The 24472-nt window shown below is 37.2% G+C and overlaps 1 protein-coding gene across 1 annotated transcript in view; it reads right to left on the bottom strand.

Moving 5' to 3' along the window:
• The window catches only part of EEA1 (early endosome antigen 1), a 136741-nt gene that overhangs the window by 110841 nt on the left and 1428 nt on the right, over positions 1 to 24472 (bottom strand). The window lies entirely within an intron of this gene.

Here is a 24472-nt window from a genome sequence, read left to right on the forward strand (position 1 = left end):
CTATTTCAAATGCCTTCACCCTAGTATAGACAAGCATCACTACCCACCAAGACTTTCAGTAGCCTCTTAACTGACTTTCGCCCTTCCAATTCAGCCTTCACATTACATCCAGACTTATTTTCCCTACAAATACTTTCCTCAAGTCATTCCTCAACTCCAAACTCTTCAAGGGCTCTCTAATACTTCCAAAGCACAAAATCCAAACTCTATTTCCTGGTCCTCAAAGCTCCCCATCTCCAACCCCACCCCAGCAGTAACCTACCTTTTTAGCTGTACTTCTTACCACTCTTCCCACTACTAATTCTAAAGCAGAGCCAAACTAGACTATATCATCTGTCCCCAACAAGCCCCACCTTGTCATTTCTTATGTAGTACAATGGCAATGGACCTGGAATCAGGAAGAACCGGAGTTCAAATCTGGCATCAAATACTTCCTATCTTGTGTAACCTCTAAGTAAGTTACTTATTCTCAACTGTAAAATGGGGATAATAACAGCACCTATCTCCCAGGGCTGTTGTGAGGATCAAGCGAGATAATATTAGTAAAGCACTAAGCACAGGGCCCGAAACATGTGCTGACTAAATGCTAAGTTATATCTGAAATTCATTCTCCTTCTCTTAGCCCCTACTGAATCCTACCTATGTCACAGAAAATTTTAGAAAAACTTATATAAAGTAATAGAGTAAAATAAGCATAATCATTCAAAAAAAAAATGAAATGACCACAATAATAATTTTGAAAGAATTCAGAACACTGATGAATCCAGCAGACAAACACTTCAAAAGACTGATAATGAAGCACCTCACTCCTTAGGCATGGAAGTGATAGACTAGAAGCACAGAATGAGACATATTTACAAAAACTGCCAATGTGCTCATTTGCTTTGCTTGACTATTCTTAATATGTAACCAAGGAAGGCTTCTCTTTGGAAGACTGGAGAGGATGAGTTAGTGGGTAATGGAGAAAGGCAAAAAAGAAAAAGCAAGGAAAAAAATTTAATGGAAAAATAAAATTCAGAAAAGGATGAAAATGGAAAATTTTTTTTTGCTACTTCCTTCTTAAATTTAATTTGAATTCTAAAAATCTATCCCCAGTGACTACTATGGGTTCTGCATAATTTTTTAATTATTTAATTAATTAAATTATATTATATAAAAATAAATTAAATAATTAATTGATGCACTTTTAATAAGTTCTGTTGAACTGAATAAAAAAGACAAAGACCCACTGAAACCAAAAACACAGAGTGAACTAATAATACAATAAGCCCAAAAGTCCTTCTCTAATGCTGGGGTCCCAACCTTTTCTAAGTCATGCACCACTCTGGCAATCTGGTAAGATTTACTAGACTCACCAGAATTTTTAAAAATTCATTACCAGAGGAAATGTGAGATTTCAGTTAAAGGTTCTTATTGTTTGTCCTTAATTTTGAAAGATCAATGATATCATAAGGGTGATGTCTTGACTTCCTTGTGAATTGGATTTAATAGAGGAAGAGCTGCCCAAAGTCATCAGCCTCACTCTTTTCCAGATTCATGAAGTCCAGTGTGGCAAGACCAAAGTCAAAATGGCTGGTGATGGCCCAGAATAAAGGGGGCAACCTTGGCCTTTCTAAATTAAGGTCTTTCCCAGGTTTCAATTTGTCTGAGGCCACACTTATCCAATGACCAAGAGGCCCAATTTACCATCACAAACTATCAATCTGGGAAGGGAAGACCCTTAGAGTTTCTGGCCAGAACAGAAAACAACTGCTAATTACATTCATTCTAAGCCATCAAGACTTAATAAAGAGTCACAGAAGCCAGAGTGATTTGGATTTAAAAACATAGTCAAGTAGCTCCATTAGAAACGAGTTTTTTTAAAGCCCTGTTTTCCTATATTTCAAGAAAACATAAAACCGTGCAGGACAAAATTTAGCTTTTTGAAAAAAAAATAAAATAATTTTTTTTCAAAATCTAGCCCCCAAGCCCCAAAATGTCTCACAAGATAAAAGCATCCAAAAATTATATTCCTATGGACAGAGTACCCACAAGTAAGACTATGGCACTCCAAATGAAGAGAGGGACAACATGGGGGGGGGGGGGCCAGGGGGAGTAGGAGGAGAAGCAGGAGAAGTAGACATTAAAACCTAAGCAATGAGTCATAGAGTTAGAGGTTAATGAAAATAAAGATGTCATTTTTTTTCCCATTCAAGTTCATGGGCCTTCCTACAATCTACCCCCTACAATCCATGGAACCCAGGGTAAGAACAGGCTCTAAAGGAAAAGTGGTCAAAGGAGGGGAACAGTTCTCAAAAAGAATTGCAAATTACTAACAACATATGAAAGAGTGCTCCAAATCATTAACAACAGAAATGCAAACCAAAACAACTCTGAAGGTTTCACCTCAAACTGCCATACAGGCAAAAGATAAGCAAAAATAAAAGGAAGAGAGGCTAACAAAAGTCAGATACATAGGAGTGGAACTGTGAAAGGCTCCAAACATACTGGAAAGCTATTTGGAATTATGCTTCAAAAATGATTAAAATGTCCATTTCCTTTGACCTTATCATCCCACGTCTAGGCATACTCTAAAAGGAAGCAAAAAAATTACTGTGCCATAAGAAATGATGAATATAAACAATTCAGAGAAGCATGGGAAAACATAAAATGATGAAGAGTGAAGTAAACAATGCCAGGAAAACAACAGAAACAATGATTATAACAACATAGGAAGACATGAATGACTAAGAGTGAAGTAAGCAAAGCCAGGAAAACAACAGAAACAATGATTACAACAATGGGAAAGGAAAAAACAAGAGAAAAAAATGAGAATAAATACCATGTAATTGTAATAACCAAGTTTGGCCTCAAAGAAGGGATAAGAAAATGCATCTCAGAGCAGGTGGCACACTGAATATAGCACTGGCCCTGGAGTCAGGAGGACCTGAGTTCAAATGTGGCCTCAGATATTTGACACTTACTAGCTGTGTGACCTTGAGCAAGTCACTTAACCCCAACTGCCTTGCCTTCTCAATTTTTAAAAAGGGGGGGAAATGTACCTCCAAATGTACCTTTGCAGATGTGGGGACAAATGTGGGCCATAGCATGGATAACTGTCAAGGCACAGGTGCAATGCTGGTTTGTTTGGAGAAGCTTTTTTTTTCCCCTTTTAATTTTTTTATCTTTGTTAAAAGGGGACGGCTTGCTGGGTAGGGAGGAAGGAGTTATATGTGAAAATGAAAGTGACATAAAAACAAAAGCTGATGAATAGTTTTGATCCAGTTCCTTAAAAAGTTTACAATCTAACTAGAGACCAAACAACCAATATACATGAAAACTGAAAAGGACCTAATAAATCAAAGACCATGTGATATTTACTAATAATATTCTTGTATTACAGACAAAATGATCCAAGTAAATTTAGATTATTAATTGGGAAAAGCTTTTACAAATGAGATAGGACTTGAGTTGGGCCTTGAAAGGTGAGTAGAATTTAAATAACTTAATAGGAAGAAAGACAGGATTTCAAGGTAAGAGGAATAAAATGAATGAAAGTAAACAGACATCACTGAAAATTAATGGGATGGGACCCACGACTGTAATATGGTTACTGAAAGAGTAAATCTTATTCAAAGCTCATTCCATTTCTGCCACTAAACAGATAAAGGAGGGGTGAACAGATTTACATATTAAGAAGCTATATTCTCTGGTTCTTGCATTTCCACATTTGTGGAAAGAATGGTAGAATGTCTCTGGGTTAAGTTTCACTGTGGAAGAAACAATTAATAATAGTGTTGTGGGTGCATCCTAGAGACCCCCTGGAGAAGAGATGAGAAATTCAGAGAATGTTCAAGTGGCAGTCTTGAAAACAAAGGCTGGATACCTTCTGGGTGCACTACAAAGGGACTCTTGTTCAACTAGGAATTGTACTAAACAGTCTCCAAAGATTTTTCTAATTCAGAATGTGTGATCAACCTTCTTAGGTTGAATGAGAAGCTTCCAAGAGGCAAAGAGGTAATGACAGCACATATGGAAAAAGCTACATACGAAATTTTGAATGGGAAAAAAGGTAGAGTTTTTAAAAATACAAAGACAAAGAGGAAGTCACAGGTAATGTCATAGTTTTTGGCCTGGAATTTTAAAAATCTTATGCACATCTAAAATCTTTGAGAGTGAGAAAAAACATTTTTAATATGAAAAACTATAATTAAAGGCCAATCAAATCCAACCCATTTTCTAATCCTAGCAAGCTTTAAAGAGCAGCACTCTCCCTACCTCCAATCCCAAACTTTAACTACTCTACCCAAAAATACTTTAAAGGAAGCAATAAAATAAATTCAAAGCATCACTTCAATTACATAATTCTATTATTATTTAACAAATATTTAACAAGTTCCTACTGTTGCCACTTTATATTAGGGTGCAATTTAAATGTTCAGAGGTCGTCCAGACCTATAATCTCAGTAAAAGTTACTATTTCTTTACTTTATATATTTCTGAGGTAGTTATACCATTTTACATATAAAGAAACTTAGATACAGAATAAAGTAATTTGTCTCTATTTAGCAAGCACAACGTATCAAGAAAATAAGGTCAACAAAGACAGCAATATAGGACAATGCATAAAGAAGCAGTGTGTAAGTAAAATGTTTCACATGATAATCAGAACCAAATGGCTTTTTAACACATTTAAGACAAGAAAACTACAAGAACACCTAATGTTACTCTAACAGGCAAGATGAGCCAGATTCAATGGAATATTTTGCATCACTATGAACTTGCAAATATTTTAGGCCTCCAAAACCAATGATTACTGAAACAGATGTGAAAAATATGAAGATTATGTCATATAAAAGCAAAGCAACTCTTATTCTAGAACTGAAGGAAAACAATAGCTTTGTTCACTGAAAAAGAAACAATCTGTTGCTTTTTAAAAACAAATTTTCAACAAATACTGGAGAAAAGGAATTTTAAATATTAGTCATATTGCATCTCTAAAAAGCCAAAATATCAAATTAAATCAATTTCTGAAGACTCAACTTAAATCAAACTGAAATGTATACATTCCTAAAAGGTCTACTGATAAAAACATAATTTTTTTCCTCCACTGAATGTATCCAACACTATACTAGGTAGTGGGCAGAATGCAGAAACAATATAAAAGATATACAGCCCCTGCCTTCAAGAACTCTGTATCACTTGGGTAGACAGACATGCACACAATCAACAACCCAAACAATCCAGTTATACTTTCCTGTTTCTTCTTTTCTGTCACCTCACATTCCTAGCTTTTTTTCTCCTATCTCTTCCTCCATTCTTTATCCTAATTTTCTCACTACATAATAAATTCATTTTCTTTTTAGTTTTTCCATATTTCTGGAACCAGAAGCCATCCATCCTAATAAAGAGTTAATTCTATCACATTAGTAATTGAAACATTAAGAGAGCAGAATTCACACCTATAACAACACAGCACTTTAAGATGTCCAAAGTGCTTTATAATTATTATCTCATTTTATCTAAACAACAACCCTTGGAGGTAGGTGCTATTATTATCCCTATTTTACAGGTAAGGAAACTGAGGCACAGAAAGACTAAGTGCCTTTCTAGTGTCTGAGCCTGAATTTCAACTCAGGCCTTCTTGACTCCAGGTCTAGCACTCTATCCATGAGCTATCTCAATACATTTCTGCCCTTAACTAATTATATTACTTTGACTTGTAGAAAGTCACAAACTGTTATTCTCAAAAGAAAAACGAGGGGCCAGAATATATGATTTGAAATTCTGTGATTAAGAAAAGTTATTTAATTATGAAAATATGTAGTTTTTGCCTTTGAATTGGCAACGGTGCCTACCTATTGAAAAGACTACTACATCTATACACATTTAACACTATTAAATCCTAATGCTACCAAATATATAGTATTATGGTATGTTTGATGCAGGTTTTTTTATTGGCATAACATTTACATTTTTTATTGAAATAAATTTGTTCATTTAGAAAGAAAAACAAGCCCTGAAATGTTCGCCCAACACCGTCTTTTGCACTTAATAGTATTATTTTATTCCAATTACATATAGATAGTTTTTCAACATTCATTTTTATATGATTTTTAGTTCCAAATTTTTCTCCCTTTCTTCCTTTTCCCCCTTCCCATGACAGCAAGCATTCTGATATAGGTTATACATGTACAATTAGGTTAAACATATTTCTGCATTAATCATATTATGAATGAAGAATAGAACAAAAGGGGAAAACCATGAGAAAGAAAAAACAAAATAAAAAAGTTTTAAAAATCTGCATTCAGATTCCATAATTCTTTCTCTCGAGGCAGATAGCATTTTCCATCACAAGTCTTTTGGAATTGTCTCAGACCACTGCATTGCTAATGCAATAGATAATGCACAGAGCCAAGTCTATCATAGTTGATTACACACAATGTTGCTGTTACAGCATATAATGTTCTTCCTGGTTCTGCTGCTCACTTTAGTCAGCATCAGTTCACGTTAGTCTTTCAAGGTTTTTCTGAAATCTACTTTATATGGCTTTATAAACTTATGAAATTGACCCATTAATCTGACATCTCAGTTATTTCCATCTCTTTAAGGAAAAATTATTATGAAAGATGAACTAAAAGAATTGTAAAGTGCATTTAATAAGTGTTCTCTTGATAAATGACATAAATAAAAATTATAAACAAAATTCATTGAAACTGGTCATACTCAAATTGATCCTATAATCCAATTAACTTCCAAAGTCTTTTGTGACACTGACTGAAAAATTATTTATTTAAGTATGCCACCCTGTTTATCTGGGATCACTTAAGGAAAGAGTGATCTTTTTTTCTCTTTTCCTAGAGAGGTTAAGTATTATTTCATTAAATAGAATTCTTTAAAAAAAAAATCTGGGGCAGAAATCTTTCTAAAATCCATTACATGTTTCCTTGCCTTCTTAAACATAATGGAACAATCAATTTTTTTCTAAAGGACTCAAGGTCATAATTACAAATGCTTATTTGGTGTAATGCAGTGAGCCCTTCCGAGGCCACTGAACACATAGTACTATTTGTCCCTGTGGTGAATGATTACAGACAGGTAAAGGTAAGTTCTGGTTATCTGTCTTCCATCTGTTTCCTTAATGTCAAGCTGTCATCTATAACTTCACCTGCCTCTAACATCACTTCTCCAAAAGCTAAATCTACCTCTTAGCACTTAATGTTTATCAAATGAATAAATGTATGAGAGAAAATTTCTAATCTGCTGTCACCTGGGAACCTTGTTAATCAAGTTTATTAGAACTGTGTCTAAAATAAATGTTCTCTAAATGTGAGTCTAACAAGACCATCAAGGAGTACAGCACAATGACATCTATTTTGGTCACTCTTGGCCTTTTGTTTACTTCCTAGTCCTTAGTGTGTTCCAGATAATTGAGTTTACTAAATAAATGGTTTCCATATAAATAATGTATAGTTATTACTTTGAATCAGAAAGACCTGAGTTTACATTCTACCAAAGAGTCAAATATATTCAAAGATGGAAAAGAGCACAAAGTGGCAGAAAAACAGAGTATAAAAAGGAATAATAAGAGAAAAATTAAAGAGTCAGATTTTAAGAAGCCAGGTAAAGAAATCTAGATTTCCTGAATATGTAATGGGGAGTTACCCACTAAAAGTTTTTTTAGTAAGGAAGAGACATAATTAAGGTTGTCTATTTAAGAAATTAGTACTCAGAGTAATAACTATACATTATTTATTCATTTATTTATTTATTTAGTGCATTATTTAGAACATTATTTATTTACCGTGTTTCCCCGATAATAAGACCTATCCCGAAAATAAGCCCTCCCCTTACTGTGTAAGATTCCTCTAAAAATAAGCCCTCCCCCGAAAATAAGCCCTATTGAGATTGCTACTGTAGTGAAGGTGATCCCCTGTGCTACATGCTACATTACGGTACCCTCTGTATGCACCGATCCCCCCCCCCGTGAAACGCACGCCGCGCTCCAAGCTGCATCCAATCAGAGCTGCAGCAGTGAGCGCATCATCCTGTTCTTCCCCAGTGATTTGCTTATTGAATAAAGGTACATTTTTTTGTTCACATTTACCTGTTTATTAAAACTGCTGTCAATGTTCATTAAAATAAGCCCTCCCCTGAAAATAAGCCCTCTGGTGTTTTTCTGTCCAAAAAAAAATAATAAGACAGTGTCTTATTATCGGGGAAACACGGTAGTAAACTCAATTATCTGGAACACAGGGTAACTGTATGTGCTGGGGGGGGGGGGGGGAGGAATGTGAATGTGTGTTATATCCAGGTATGTATACGCACATAAAGACTGACAGCAGGAACAAAAGTCAGAAGGCTATTACAATAATCCAGGCAAGAGACAGTGAGGCCCTAAAATGGAGTGGTAGCCAAAGGAAAGGCATTGTCTAGGTCCTGCAGAGGTAGAACTGAAGGTCTTGAAGACCAGTAGCAATGGGAGACAGGCCTTAAGGCAGAAGAGTAAGACTTGACTCTAAGATTTCAAGAAAAAAAGAAATCCAGAGGGAAAGCACTGAGGAGTAAATAGGTCTTGAAGAGTTAGAAGCAATAAATGTAATCTTGGAAAGCTCTGGCAGTGAAGGAGACCAGATAAATAAGACAGTCACCTCAGTGACTGTTCTAGGATAGGAGGGAAAAGCCCTGAAAATACTACTGGGAAAGTAAGTCTTTGAGGAGAGATTCAAGATTAGGAAGATAATAAGTAAAGCAAAGTCTCAGAGGAGATAGAAGGGGATGAAATCAAAGACACACATTGCAGCAAGGAAAACCATCTTTTTCATTAGGAAAAAAAAAAAGAAAATAAAAGTGGAAATATTGTTTAGTGGGCCCCACTAATGAATGCTCCCACAAGAGAAGAAAGATATTCTATAAAGGGAGATGGGAATTCACAATGGGTATAATCAGCAGGGACTTGGTACTTAGACCAATCAAAAGAAAGAGATCAGAACTCCTTAGGGCAACTGACACCCAAAAGAATTGGGAGGGCACTGATCCACTGAGCTTTCAAGGCAAATGGGAGAGAAAATGAACATTGGGAGAGTAAAGTTCAATAATCAATTAAAACATTAACTGAAAAAAAGACATAGTAACATAAAGTGGCAGGAGATTTCAATGTTTCTCTCTTAGTTTAGGATAAATCTAATAGAAAAATAAACAAAGGAAAAAATTGAGAACTAAACAAAAAGAAACTAGATCCAAAAGATATATTTCATCTTCTAAATGGGACTGCTAAAGAATATACATATTTTTCAACATTACATGAAACTTTCACAAAAACTTATGCATTAGGGCATAATTAGGGCAATTGTTGCAATCATCTGCAAAAGACAAACAGTAAATACATCTTTTATATGTGACAATAGATAAAAATAGTTCACTTGAGTAAACGCAAACAAAAGACACACACCCAACAAAGAAATTTAACAATGAGATGTTAAATGAGTGGGTCAAAGGACAAATAACAGAAGCAATAATTATATAAAAGAAAAGAGAATAAGGATAGGTAAAGAGAGTTTTTTAAGATGTAGAAGAAGGAAGCTAAAAGAACTCACAGTCCCTAAGAAGTAAGGTCATCTTCAATTCAGAGTGTTGAGGGAATAGACAGTTGGAGACTTGAAAATAATGGAGTCAACTTAGAACAGCTTCCATACAGAATGAAAAAGGAAACAGGTACAAGATGATTAAAAAGTTGGCCTTGTAGCAATGAGGGTCAAGCAGAGGCTTGACGACACAAATTTATAATAAATTCTATCAGCACAACTTCATGATTTCCTCTATGAGTGTCCAGCAACCAAGCAGATAAGGTGGATGGTGGCAATCACCCAGGATTGCTAGGCATAAGGAAGGCATAAAATGGTTACTTACTAAGGGACTTAAGAACTCAAGGGTGGCAGTAAATGACAGCTGAAATCTCAATAAGAAAAATTTGGAAGACATATAAAGCCAGAACAAGTGTGATTGAATGATTGATGAACACAGAGAGAATAAGGAATGAGTGGTCTTTGAATCCTAGACGTCATGATCATGACAAAGTACAACTGAGGAGGAATGAGTGTCAGATAATATGGAGACAGGAGAGAACAGTCAAGAAGGGGAATGTTTTTAACTAGGTTTGAAACAGGTAAATATTAATGAATAATATTCAAAAAGGAAAACATTTGTACATAAGGAATACGTAGAAAAATGTGAGACATGCTGGCCTAGACCACCACAAATTGATACTAACTTTAAGTGGTCCCCCTGAGGCAGGTTGCTAAGGAGATGAATAAAAGGATTCCCACATTCTGGTATGCTTACTGCTACACTTACAAGTATTATGCCAAACCTTCTCAATTCTCCTCAGTCCCCAGCTCTGTAGATGATCTAAGTTTTACTTTACTGACAAAAAAGAAGATATCAGACAAAATTTTCTCTCCTCTAAATATCACTATCTCTATACTCACTTTTCTTTCCTCTTCTCTCAAATTAAGGCATCTTTATTTCCCAGGCTAAACTTTCTTCTTGTACCCCAAATTTTACTCCTCTTCTCCTCTGGAACCTTCTTTTAATTATACTTTCCTTCAACACCTTCAGTTCTGCCCTCTCCAATGACGCTTTACTTTCTGCCTCTGAACATAGAACAAGTTATCCAATCTTAAAAAAAAAAAAACCTGCACTAGTCTTTGATGTTCCCATTAGCTACCTACCATCTTGATCCTAAATTTTACTCATACTTCAAGGCCTAATTAAAAATCCTATCTCCTCATTGCACTAAGATTTCAAGGAGAAATGGTGTTTTACCTCTAAATTCTGATGGTACTTACTTTCTGTAATTAATTGTGTATTTATTTATTTCTTCACATTATTAGTAATTTTTCATATATGTGTGCATACATGTACACACATACCAATTATCTTTCCAATTAGATCATAGATTTCTCACGGACAGAGACTATCCCTATGTCATTGTAACCCTTTCAGAGTCCAACACTATAAAGGACTTACAAAAATATATGTTGAGTAATTAAGACTGTAAATCATCTGTAGGAAATGCAAAACAAATGAATACATCATGAACAGAGAATCAATGCCAGAGTAAGAAGAAATGAAGTTGGTAGAATGAAACAATTGCTGTAGATCATTAATGTTAGCCTGTGAAGTCTAGATCTGAAAATATTAACTCATATCTGCATTTCAGTTTTATGCTTTCCTCACAACAACCCTGAAAGGTGAGGAGGGTTTTATCCCTACTTTAGAGATGAGAAAAGTGATAAAGCAGAGAAATTAAGGGATTTTGCCATGGTCACATACCCAATGCATCTGCCATGTCTGATGCAAGACCTGAAACTGTCTCTTCTCATTCAAGTAGACCTTTTAATTCTTGCTATCCCAGCCTGTATTTCCAGGGACCAACTACCAAGACTCTTTAGGAGCTTGATTTCCACGCCAGCTCCCTTTTCCACTCTACCAGAGTGCCCTGCTGGCAAATAGAGATGTAGTATAACAGGTCTTGAACAGCAGGCTAACATGATGAAAGCTTTAATAATATTATTTTTAGCTGTTAGTATGATACTTTCAATTTTTTTCTTTAACTAGAGGTAGGAAAACCAGCTAGGGGCCTTGTTGCAGTAATTCTCTCCAGAAATAAGAGATTAGACCAAGGCAAGGGCTATAAAAAGGGAAAGGAAAGAAGATCCGAGATATTTTCTAGAAAAATAATTAGCCAAATATTATGATGAAGTAAATATAGAGTGAAACAGACCCCCTCCAAAAATATAATAAATCCCTACAGTTTTCTAAGCCCATGGAACAAGGAATCTGATGGTGCCATAGGAAAAAATTTGCCAAGTAGGCTAAAAATACGATTCAATCTATCTCCCAAAACATTCAAAACAAGGCTCTCCTAGTTGATAATAATAATGGTAGCAATAATAATAATGATAGTAACAATAACAACTACTAGCCTTTACATAGAGCTTTAAGATTTGCAAAGTGTTTTACATATTCAACCTCATTTGGTCCTCATAACCTTATGTGGTAGATGCCATTATCTTCATTTAACAAATGTAGAAACTGAGGCTAGCAGAGATTAAATGACTTGCACAGGGTCACACAGCTCCCAAATGGCTGATGCAGAATTTGGGCCCAGGTTTTCCTGACTTCAAGTCCAGCACTTTATCCACTGTACCACTTAGTTGCCTGGATAAATGCAATTATCAAAAGACACCATTATATTTAATTGAAAATCACCAACCACAGGCATGACAAATAGCTGCATTGAAGTGGTATGAAAATACAGACTGGACAGCTTACATGGTCTTCCTAAGGATTCACTTCAAATAGAAGAGTATATTCATGCTGCTTATCCCTAGTTATAAAACTAAAATCGATCAGAATGATACCAATGACCCATAACAACAATGAAGACTCAAAACACGGTAAACCTCCTTGAAAGGAGAGAGGGAGCAGCTAGAAAACCACAATGCTAGGCTTATTATTACAAGAAAAAGAGAGGCACTGAGGGCAGGTTCATCAAGGTTTAGTAGTAGGCCCCTAAACCACTAATCAATCTACAAGCATTTATTAAGTGCTACTATGTACTGGAAGCGGGAGATACAATTACAAAAGATGGTCAAGCAAGGAGCTTATAATCTGCTAAAGGGATACAATACTTAACATTGTGGCCAGTAAAAAAAGCTTTGGTCTGCTAGTCAAAGGAATTTTGAGTGTAACTGTCCTTTCTAACAGCAATGGTAATAAATCTATTGTTCCCCCAGCAAAAGGGAAGGGGAGAGAGATGTTAAGGTACTGTCAGGCAAGGGGGAAAATGGCAAGATGCCCAAGATAACCAGACCCTGGTATCCTGGTAAATAACTAGATAATATTAAACAGTCTGGGAGGATCTGAGGCCAGCTAAACATAAGAGAGGATTCACTCATCCACCCTCCATTCTGAGCAACTCCCACCCAAGGATTTCTGAAGCTGAAGTAGATTAACTCCAATTGTCTACAAGCTGCAAATTCACTCTGCACTAAAAATTCATATTTTATACAGAAACTTAAGGGCCAAGAGGAAAAGTTACTTAATGAAAGGGGTAAAGATAGTTTTTAAAAGTTAACAACTTTTTAAAGGTATTTTTAAAAAAATAATTGCTTACATTTACTTTTTTTTTTGCTTTTTGGAGAAAAAACAGTAGTTTTAGTCTAAGAGTCAGAGTTGGAAGGCACCTCAGAGGTGACACTAGCTGAGACATAGTATATTTTTCTGAAGTACATTTTATCATTGTTTGGCAACAATAGGAGATTATCTCAAAAAACTTATCTATGATCTCTTAATTGTAAATATAAGGGCCTCTTTGCAATTCTCATTTTTCTTGTTGTCTCTGCAGCCTCTGACACTCAATCACCTTCTCCTGAATACTCTTGCCTTTCTAGGTTTCTTCCTCCTTCCTCTCTGATCGCTTCTCATTTTCATTTTTCTTTGTAGGATGTTCAATCAGTTCTTTTCTAGTAAGCTTGGGTTAATATTGTTAGTCACTCTGTGTGTGTGTGTGTGTATGTGTGTGTTACTCTAATTCTGCAGCTCTGAGATGGAGCCTCTTCTCTGCTCTCTCTATATGCTCTTTCACTTGATGATGGCATCACCTCCCACTGGTCCAATTATCATCTACACAGATGATTCTGCATGCACAACAAATCCCCCTTCTGAGTTTCTGTCTGGCATCACCAGTGACCTTCTGACATCTCAAACTGGATGTTGTTTAAGTATGGCAAACTCAATGTGTCCATCTCATTATCTTCTTCCAACCCTCTCACTCAAACTCTACTCTCTTCTGAAGTCCCTATTTTCTGCACCAACACTGTCCCAGCTACACAGGCCTATAATCCCCTCACTTACACTCACTCCACATAGAAAATCAACTATTGCCAAGTCTTGTTGTTTCTCTCTTCACAACATGCCTCTTATACATCTCACTTTTACATCTCTCCACTCACAGGTCCTCATGTTGGGGCAAGCCCTCAACACCTCATGCTTGAACAACTGCCTTCTGACCAGTCATCCTGTCTCAGGACCCCACTCTAATACATCCTTCAATCAGCCATCAAAGTGATTTTCATAAAGTACAGGTCTGATCATGCCATCCCCCTGCTCTATAAATGCCAGTGGCTCCCTATTACCTCCTGGATCAAATATTAAAATCATCTGTTTGGCATTTAAAGCCCTTCACAACATAGCCCCTTCTTACTTTTCCAATCTTCTTATACTTTACTCCATTCCACATACCCTATGATCCAGAGACCCTGGTCTTCTTACTGTTTCTTACACACCACTATGGATCTCCCCACTCTTTTTTTTTTTAACAGCAGCACACTGCATGAATGGAATCCTCTCCCTCTATTGGTCCCTGACCCTTAAGGACAAGGAATAGATTTTTTGCCTTTCTTTGTACCCCAGAGCCTGACGCAAAGTGCTTAAGAAATGACTGTTGAGGGGGAGGCAGAGTCAAGATGGCAGCATAGAAGCAGGAAAACTCCGAGAGCTCCCCCCATAACCACCTCAAATACCTATAAAATGACTCTAAACAAACTTTAGAGCTACAGAACCCACAAAGTAACAGGGAGAAACAAAAATACCACTGAAGGCAGCCTGGAAGGCCAGCAGGACCCAGCCCAGCCCCCTCCCCCCCAAACCTGTGAGCCCCCAAGGTGTTAGACCCAGGGCAGCCCTGACCAACAGCAGCTGGAGGGACTTCAGCAAATAAGAGAAATGGAGGAAAAATTGGTAAGAGAATGAGGATGCAAGAAAATTATGAAATGAGAGTCAACAACCTGACTGAAGAAAATAAACACCTTAAAAAATAGACTAACTCAAATGGCAAAAGAGGCTCAAAAAGCCAACAAGGAGAAGAATGCCTTAAAAGGCCAAATTTGCCAGATGGAAAAAGAATTTCAAAAGCTCACTGAAAAGAATAATTCCTTCAGGATTAGATTGGACCAAATGGAAGCTAATTACTTTATGAGAAATCAAGATACTATTAAACAGATCCAAACAAATGAAAAAATAGAAGGCAATGTAAAATATCTCACTGGAAAAACCAATGACCTGAAAAATACATCCAGGAGAAATTGATGAGGTATGGGCTCTGGGAGCCCCCTTGACCTCTCCTTGAGTCCTTAAGGTACAGGCTCTGGGAACCTCCCTTGGACTCTTGATTAAATCATCCCATTTGATGAGGCAAGTCTGTTACTAAATCCACCCTTGAACTGGCCTAGCCCACCACTGTTTGTGGTCTCCAGGTGGCTTCCCATCCTTAATCATTCATTGACCTTATTAACTCCTCCTGAAGACCCTCCCCAGACTCCTCTAGACCACCCCTAGATTCCTCCCATAACCTTCTGTACACACCATGTGGTGTGAGAGCGCCATAAAATGCCATGTAGGAGAGCACCATAGAAGAGGGAGAGCGCCATAGAATAATGAGAGCACCATGGAAGAGTGAGAGCGCCATAGAATGCCATAGCATAGTGAGAACACTGTGAGAGTGCCATTGAATAACCTAGCACAGACTTACTCTGTGTCTAATGCAAGAAAACTCTTAATAAATTTTACTTTTCTTTGGCTGAGAAGACTTGAGTCGAATTCATTCAGCAGGATCTGGCGTGTTGGTATTTGGGGGTCTCCAGAGCAACCCTAACCCCTCTTAGTGGGTAACCTCTTCGAGATCATTTAAAAATCATTGGACTACATGAATGCCATGATCAAAAAAAGAACCTACAAATCATCCTTCAAGAAATTCTCAAGGAAAATTGCACTGATATTTTAGAATCAGAGGGCAAAACAGAAATTGAAAGAATTCACTGATCACCTCTTGAAAAAGATCCCAAAAAGAAAACTCCTAGGAATATTATAGCCAGGTTCCAGAGTTCCCAGATCAAGGAGAAAATATTACAAGCAGCCAAGAAGAAACAATTTGAATATTGTGGAAACACAATCAAGAAAACACAAGATCTAGCAGCTTCTACATTAAAGGATCGAAGGGCCTGGAATATGATATTCTGGAGGTCAAAGGAGCTTGGATTAAAACCAAGAATCACTTACCCAGCAAAACTGAGTATAATGTTTCAGGGGAAAATATGGTTATTCATTGAAATGGAGGACTTTCAAGCATTTTTGATGAAAAAACCAGAGTTGAATAGAAAATTTGACACTCAAATACAAGAAGCAAGAGGGCAAAATAAGAAGGTAAACAGGGAAAAGAAATCATAAGGAACTTATCAAAGTTGAACTACTTACATTCCTACATGGAAAAACAATAATTGTAACTTTTCTCTGTATGAGGATAGTTGAAGGGAATATAAATGTATGTGTGTATTTTATATATATAATATATAATGTCTATATAGGAGGGTATATGTGCTTATGAATACATATATGAATGTGTGTACAGGTATACATAGAGGGCACAGGATCAACTGAATAGGAAGGGATGATATTTTTAAAATAAAATTAAGGGGTGAGAGAGGAATATAATGAGAGGAGATAGGGAGAGAGAGAATAGGGTAAATTATCTCATATAAAAGAGGCAAGGGATAACTGTTACAATGGAGGGGAAGAACAGGAAGGCAAAAGGGAATGGGGTCAACCTTACTCTCATTGAATTTGGCTTAAGGAGGGAATACCACGAACACACTCAATTGGGTATCTTACCCTACAGGAAAGTAGGGGGGAGGGGAATAAGAGGGAGGATAATAGAACGGAGGATAGATGGGGGGGGGGGGGGGGGGAATGGTAGTTAGAAGCACACACTTTTTTTTTTAAAGCAATCAGGGTTAAGTAACTTGCTCAAGGTTATTCGCCAGTTATTTCTGGGTGTGGTGCTAAGTATCTGAGCCCTGTTTTGATCCCCAGGTCATCACGGACACTGGAGCTGGTGTTCTTACTCGCTGTGCTACCTGGCCGCCCCCGAAGCACACACTTTTGAAAAGGGACAGGGTCACAGCAGAAAATAGAACAATAGTTGGGGACAGGATAGGATGGAGAAAAATATAGTCAGTCTTTAATATATCCACTATGGAAATGTTTTGCGAAACTATACATGTACAACCTATACTGAATTGCTTATCTTCCCGGTAAGGGTGGGTGACAAGGGAGGAAGGGAAAGAATCTGGAATTCAAAGTTTTAAAATCAAATGTTTAAAAAAATATTATTATTATTATTTTGTTACATGCACTGGGAAATAAGATATATACACACTGGGGTATGGAGATCCATCTTGTGAAATGTTAGATCTACTGGATCCAACTACTGGAAAGTTGGAGGGGAAATGGGGGAGGATATAGGAGAGAGCAGATTGGGGGAGGGGGAATTCAGTGGGATTGCTGTTCTGGGGTGGTAGGTAGGGAAAAGGGGGGAAAAATTTGTTAACTCAAAATCTTGTGGAAATTGAATGTTGTAAAAAATAAACATAAAATTAAAAAAAATAAATGACTGTTGAATAATTAGGTACTCCTTTGTTACTAATAAATAACAAAAACAGTTTTGACCACCTGATGCCCTTTGAAATAAGGAAGTAATGCTCATGGAAAATATGCTACCCATCCTCCAGTATATCATATTTGTCTTAGTATCCTGAAGGAACATTCTCTTCAACATAAACAATGCTCATCATTTGCACGGGTAAAACATTTCTTCAAGGTACCACAGAAGCATAATATATTTATAGTGGAAAGAGCACTACATAAATTAACTTGAAATCTCAAAACTGGACCTCAAATTCTGGCCCTAACAGTAGGCTGTGAGACCTTGGCAAGTTACTTAACTTCTTCAGTTTCCTTATCTGTAAAATGGGCTGAAAACCACTTATTCCTTCAAAGAAGGAATGAATATCTCTACTGAACAAATGAGAATACAGATAAACTACGATTTCTTGTCTGCCACCTCCCAGGTACTGTGCTATGTGGTGGTGATGAGAGGTAAAAAAAAAAAAAATCCCACAGCCTGGGAGTTGCTAATAAAATGCTGTTGTAAGCTGTAAAAGCACAATAAAAGCTAATGTTGTACACTCATGAATCAATTAAAAACTCTTTTCTGAAGAAACTTTATAAAAAGAACTGCAGCTTTACAAATTAATAATGGTAAGTCACCTGGGATATAGAGAAAAAAAATCCCTAGGACCTCAGGGTCTTAGGGAATGCTATATAGAAGGCCTTAACAAATTCTCTTAAAATTTATTTTGTGTCACTTCCACTATGAAAAGAATCTTGAATTTCATAAGGACCTTCAGTATTCCAAAAAAATCACCTACATCAACTTACATGCTGATGTTCCCTCTAATAGCTTTCCCACCCAGCAACTTCTATTTGTACCTTCACTCCACCTCTGCCACACACATGGAAAGGTCATGTCCTTCATCTCTTCAACCACAAGGATTCTAGTTCCATAATCCATAACTCTGAACTTCCTCCGATTGATGATGATGATGATGAAGATGATGATGATGATAGCTAGCACTTACTCCAGCCTTCCATGTTCTCCCAAGCAATTTGCCATTCTGGCCTACTTTCCCCCTTTCAAAATCTCAACCCTGTAGTTAACCAGCTTAACCCAGGGATGGGGAACCTGCAGCCTTGAGGCCACATGTGACTCTTTAGGTCCTCAAGTGTGGCCCTTTGAATCCAAACTTCACAGAACAAATCCCCTTAATAAAAAAATTTGTTCTGTAAAACTTGGACTCAAGTCAAAAGGTTGCACCAAAAGATCTAGAAGGACACATGATGACCTCGAGGTCACAGGTTCCCCACCCCTGAGCTAAAATTTACAATGTTCTTCATCCTATATAAAACCCTTTGAGTTACTGTCCCATCACCACTCATCTCTTTCCTGATAACTTACCACTATGGAATCCATATTAAAGCCTCTTTTTAAAAAATTTCCACAGAATATATTAAGAAATAAATATTTCTCCAGTGATCCTTTTGAGACCTACCACAAAAAGAAAACCTTATCACTACCAAATCAAACTTCTCAAGAAACAATGATCTTCACTAAATCCTTTTCTCATCAGTTCTCAAAGTGTGGTCAGGGGATCAGGTATTCCCCAGGTGGTTCAAGGGGTCCTACAAGACTAAAGCTATTTTCATGATAATACTATACAGTAAATATCAATAGATATAACCCACATAAACAAAAGCTCCATGTAAAAGGATTCTGAGACTAAAATGACTGAGAAATGCTGCCTTGTTCCCTCACCTTTATCTTTAAGAATATATGTAAAAGGTCAAGAATGAAAGCTAAGGCCTCAGAAAAGAGAGTGAGGGCAGCAGTAACTTGATTAAAATTGGGAAATACCTCTCTGGTTAAGGTTATTTGCCTCCCCCAGGCACTGCAAAGATAAAAGATCTATCCAATAGAATGAAGAATTCTCTTAGATTACTTCAATTCTTAGAAACATCTTAGTACAGCTTAGACCAGCCAGAAAGAAAGATCAGGGAAAGGAATGGTATAGAAGGGACTGAGTGGATTCAGGAATGATTCTACATGGGTATATATGCTGAAAGATCAAGTGACTTTTGTTCTCTTTTATGAAGCAAAATGTTAACTATTACCCTATTTTGACTTGTGTGACTTTTTTTATCATAGTGTGAAATTATTGTTCAAAAATCCTACAAAATGTGACTTCACAATGTCTTGCCTTAGAGAGATGAATTAATAAACATTTATTAAGCACCCCATAAGTGCCAGGCTTTGATAAGTGCTCAGGAAACAAAAAGAGGCAAAAGACAGTCAGGCCCACAAGAAGCAATCTAAAGAGGGAGATAACAAGCAAACAAACAGACACAAAGCAAGCATTACACAGAATAAAAAGCAAGTAATAAAGGCATTAGAAGACAACAGAATTAAGAGGGGTTGGGGAAGAATTCCAATAAAAGAAGGAACTTTAGTTGAGACTTAAAGAATGCCAGAGAAGTGAATAGATGGCTGTGGAGAGAGAGCATTTCAAACATGGGGGGGACAGGGAGGAAAGGGGAAGTAATGTGATAAAAGACTAGAAAGGTAGAAGGGTAGGCTCCAAAAGGCAAATAGAGTATTCTGTATTTGATCCTGGAGGCAACAGGGAGCCACTGAAGTTTACAAGTAAGAAGGTGACATAAATGGACCTGTGCTTTAGGAAAATCACCTTGGTGGCTGAATGGACTGGATTGGGGAAAGAATCGAAGCAGGTGGATTCACCAGCAGCTAATGCAGTAATCCAAGCATGAGGCGAGGAAGGCCTGCACTAGAGTTGAGTGTGAGGGGGTAGAGAAATATTAGAAAGATAAGATAGGTAAGATCGACAAAGTAAGATGGACAGGCTTTGTTTGGCAACAGTGAGAAATCCAGGATGAGCCTGAGGGACTAGGAGGATGGTGTTTCTTCTTCAGTAACATGAAAGGCAGGAAATAAAAAGGGTCTAATTTGAAAGAATAACGAGTTCCATTTTGAACATATTGAATTTAAAACGTCTACTAGACATCCAGTTTGAGATGTCTGAAAAATATCTAGAAATGAGAGATTGGAAGTCAAGTCAGCACAGAGGATGGAGCAGGGTAGGAAGATTTAAGATTCATCAGCATACAGATGGCAATTAAATTCATGGGAGCTGATGAAACCACCAAGTGAAGCAGTATAGAGGGAGGAGAGAAGAGGACCCAGGACTGAACCCTGAAGGATACCTATTGTTCCAGAGCAAGATCTGGAGGAGGATCCAGCAAAGGAGACACAGAAGGAACAGTCAGAGTGGGAGGAAGAAAACCAAGAGGATGATCAACAAGTGTCAAATGCTGCAGAGAAGTATAAGAGAAATAAGGATAGAAAAAAGTCCATTGGATCGGTAATTTTGGAGAGAGTTTTGGTGGAATGTAAGGTCAAAGCTGGAATGTAAGGGGTTAAGATTAGAACAATCATAAATTAATTAAAAATTGTTTCTGGCAGGCTTGTGCATACAATGTGGAGTACAGTATTATTATTTATTATTTTTTTAATCTAACACCATTATCTTCTTGTTCCTATCCTGCTGAATACCTAGAATCACACAACTATGCTGACTAACTTTTATGTTATCTAATTTCAATTGGGCCCACCATGCTATGCACTAATGATTTTACCCTTCACTGATTAACACTAGCTCACTCTCCAAAGATACTTTTCCAAAACTTCTTTTTGCAAACCACCTACATCACCACCTCCACCTCCTCCTTTCAGCAAAGAATCTCACCTCATATACTTCACTGAAAAACTAAAGCCAACCATCCAGGGTTCCCTTTCCTTGCCAATTCCATACTTCAAATCACTTCAACATCTTTCCCAATCATCTCCTTTGTGGCCCAGTCTTTGAGGATGAAATTGTCCTCTTTGCCAATGTTCCTGTACCCTCGATCCCATCCCTGCCCATATGCCCCTTTGGAAATTCCTTCTCTCCCTCATTTTCAACCTATGCTGTCTGAAAGCAAACTTAGATTTCCTCATCCTCGATAAACCTTCACTTGACCCTTTCATCCCTACAAAGCAATCATCCTTCCTTTCACAGCCACATTCCTAGAAAAAACTATCTATACTCCTATACTCTACTTTCACACCTGCTGATCATTGCTAAAAATCTTGCACTCTGCCCATGGACTCTCCAAGGCTGCCAATGATCTCTTTACTGCTGAATCCAGTAGGCTTTTCATGGTTTCATCTTTCTTGATTTCGCTAATATTTTGACTATGATTACCATCTCCTCCATTCTTCTCTGAGTCTTCATGAACCTGTCCTGTCACGGTTCTTTTCCTACCTGCTGAAGCATTCCTTCTTGGTCTCCTTTTCAGAAGCATCATCCATGCAACATCCCCTTATGAGTGAATGTTACTGAAATGCTCTGTCCTGGCCCATTCCTCTTCTCTATCTACACTGTTTCACTGATCTCAGCTCCCATGGATTCAACCATGCTCTCCATGCAGATGTCTTCCAAATTTAAATATTCAGGTCTCATTCCTCTCTTAAGTTCTAGTCCACATCTTAAACAATCTGCATAAAGTCTCCACCTGCATGTCACAGAGTCATTTCAAACACAATATGCCCAAAACCAAACTCACTATTTTTCTCTCCAAACTCACTGCCCCTCTATCCAGCTTCCTTATATATGTTGAAAGCACCACCAATCTTCCATTCACCCAGGTAGAAGAGATCTTGTAAGTGAACTTTTTCCAGTCTTAGAAAGTTATTACCTTATAGATTTTCCCAAATTTGAGCACTGAAAAGTTTTAGAGTTCCTGAGTTTGAGTGTTCAAGAACTGGCCTTCTAGAGAGGCTCACAAGTTAGAAGTCATTCTTGACTACTCATTCTCTACCCCCTTAACATTTCTCCTATCTGTCCCCTTCAATCTGCTCATACCACAACCTCCCTAAACCTCTATCCTGAACTATTCAATAACCTCCTGATTGGGATTCCTGCCTTCATTTTCTCTCTTCTCCATTAACCCATCCTACACACAGTGGCTCAACTGATACGCCTAAATTAGAGGTCTGGCCAAGTCACTCCTCTGCTCAAGAAGTTTCTGTGGCTTCCTAATGTTTCTAGGATAAAATAAAGTAGAAACTTGGCTGTTTAACATTTAGAACCCTCAACAATCTGGCTCCCACCTATGTTTTAGGACTGATTACATATTATACCCCTTTTGCAATCTACAATCCAAACCAGCCAGCTGATATAGTCCATATATAACACTGCATCTCTTTTGTCCAAGCCATGGCACAAGCTGTCCCTCATGTCTGAAATGTCCTCTTTCCTCATCTCCCTCTCTTGAAACTAGTGGTTCCCTTCAAGGCTCAGCTCAAGTATTACCTACTTCAAGAGAACTTTCTTGATTCTGCCAAGTTTTAATACCCCCTCAATCAATGTATTTATTTTGAGACTATCCTCTATTTATCAACTAACATGTTTTATATTCCTATTAGAATATGAGCTCTTGAAGGGAGGAAGAAGTGGCAACATCTGCATTTGTATCTCAGCACCCCACACTTGAGCAGAAACCAGTAGTTTAGTAGAAACCAGGCAGAACTACTTATGGAAAATGGAGAGTTAGCTACTTGGAAAGTTCTGAGCCTTCTATAAAGGATTTGAACTAGAGGCCCTAAGCACAAGGAAGCAAACTGGACCTCATAGGCATCACTCAAGATTAGGTTAGTGGGATGCACCTATAACTAAGACTAGAGCTCTGGATAGGTAACATGTTAGGTATGGGAGGAGAGGGAGGCAGAATCATGATCTATTAAGAAGGTACATTTAGGGATGCAGCATGGTGTAATGGAAAAGAATGCTGAACCTGGAATTGCAGGACTTGAATTTGAATCCCAAGTAGGCCACTTTCTATTTCATCACCTCATCTATAAAGCAAGAAAGCTGGACCAGAATTCTAAAGACCTTTCCAGGTCTAGATCCACGATTCTATGATCCAATGTAATTTTGTTAAAACTTCAATAATAAAATTCAGTATTAGATTGAAGCTCAATTACCTGTATGCTTGACTGCCTGGCATTATTCCAGATAAGCCATTTCCTAGAACTGGGTAATTTCAAGATGAGTCCCTTTAACTTTTCTGGGCCTCAGTTTCCTAATTAGTAAATTAATGCATTAAATGCCCTCTAAGTTCCCTTCTAGTTCTAGATCCCATCCTCTTTTAGTACTTTTTGGGTTTAGGTTCAAAGTTATAAATCATAGTAAGTACAAGATTTATTTCTTCTTTTAAGAATTCCACTTAAAAAGCATTTTCTAAAGGAAATAACAATTGTGACTGAGTGAAAAGGTCATTAAAGACCACAATACTAAATGAAGTATAAAGCAGTTTTAAAGCATGTGAACCATTTCCAACATACTCTCTAAACACTGACTTCAGTTTGTCTCATGTCTTATTACTTCTGATGAGAAAAAACAGGTTGTCCGGGTGGGGTGAAATTAAAATGTTGCCATGTAAGGCAATTTAAAGATTCAAGTTATGCCTAAATACTAACCATACAGCTTTTTAAAAAAGGTAAACACTAATTCTATTATAATTATTGTATTCTTATTCAAAAGAATTCAGGCATTTAAAAAAATGATTGTTTCAATGATGATTTAAAATGTCCTTAAGTTCTAAATTACATGAGGGTTACATTTTAATCAAAGTGTAATGGCTAGTTAAGGAAACTTTCAGTTCACAATGGAATACCTATAATTAACATCAAAAGATTTCACCAAGTTGTCCCTTCCTGTATTTTCACAAAATACTTTATCTGCTTACATAAATTAATCCCAATTTCTTGTTTTCCTTTGGAATTTCCAAAACGATTTCTTTCCTCCTATCGACAACGAAAAACAAATACATTTGCCAAACCTTAATTTCTAACAGTATTAACCAGCACCACTTCAAAGTATCCCGATTTTTCTGGCAGCTTTCTCAACATACCTTTCAG

This window comes from Petaurus breviceps, unplaced genomic scaffold (assembly GCF_028583685.1).
Source record: "Petaurus breviceps papuanus isolate PSGF00001 unplaced genomic scaffold, PetGlider_PUasm1.0 225, whole genome shotgun sequence".
In the NCBI taxonomy this organism is placed as follows: domain Eukaryota; kingdom Metazoa; phylum Chordata; class Mammalia; order Diprotodontia; family Petauridae; genus Petaurus; species Petaurus breviceps.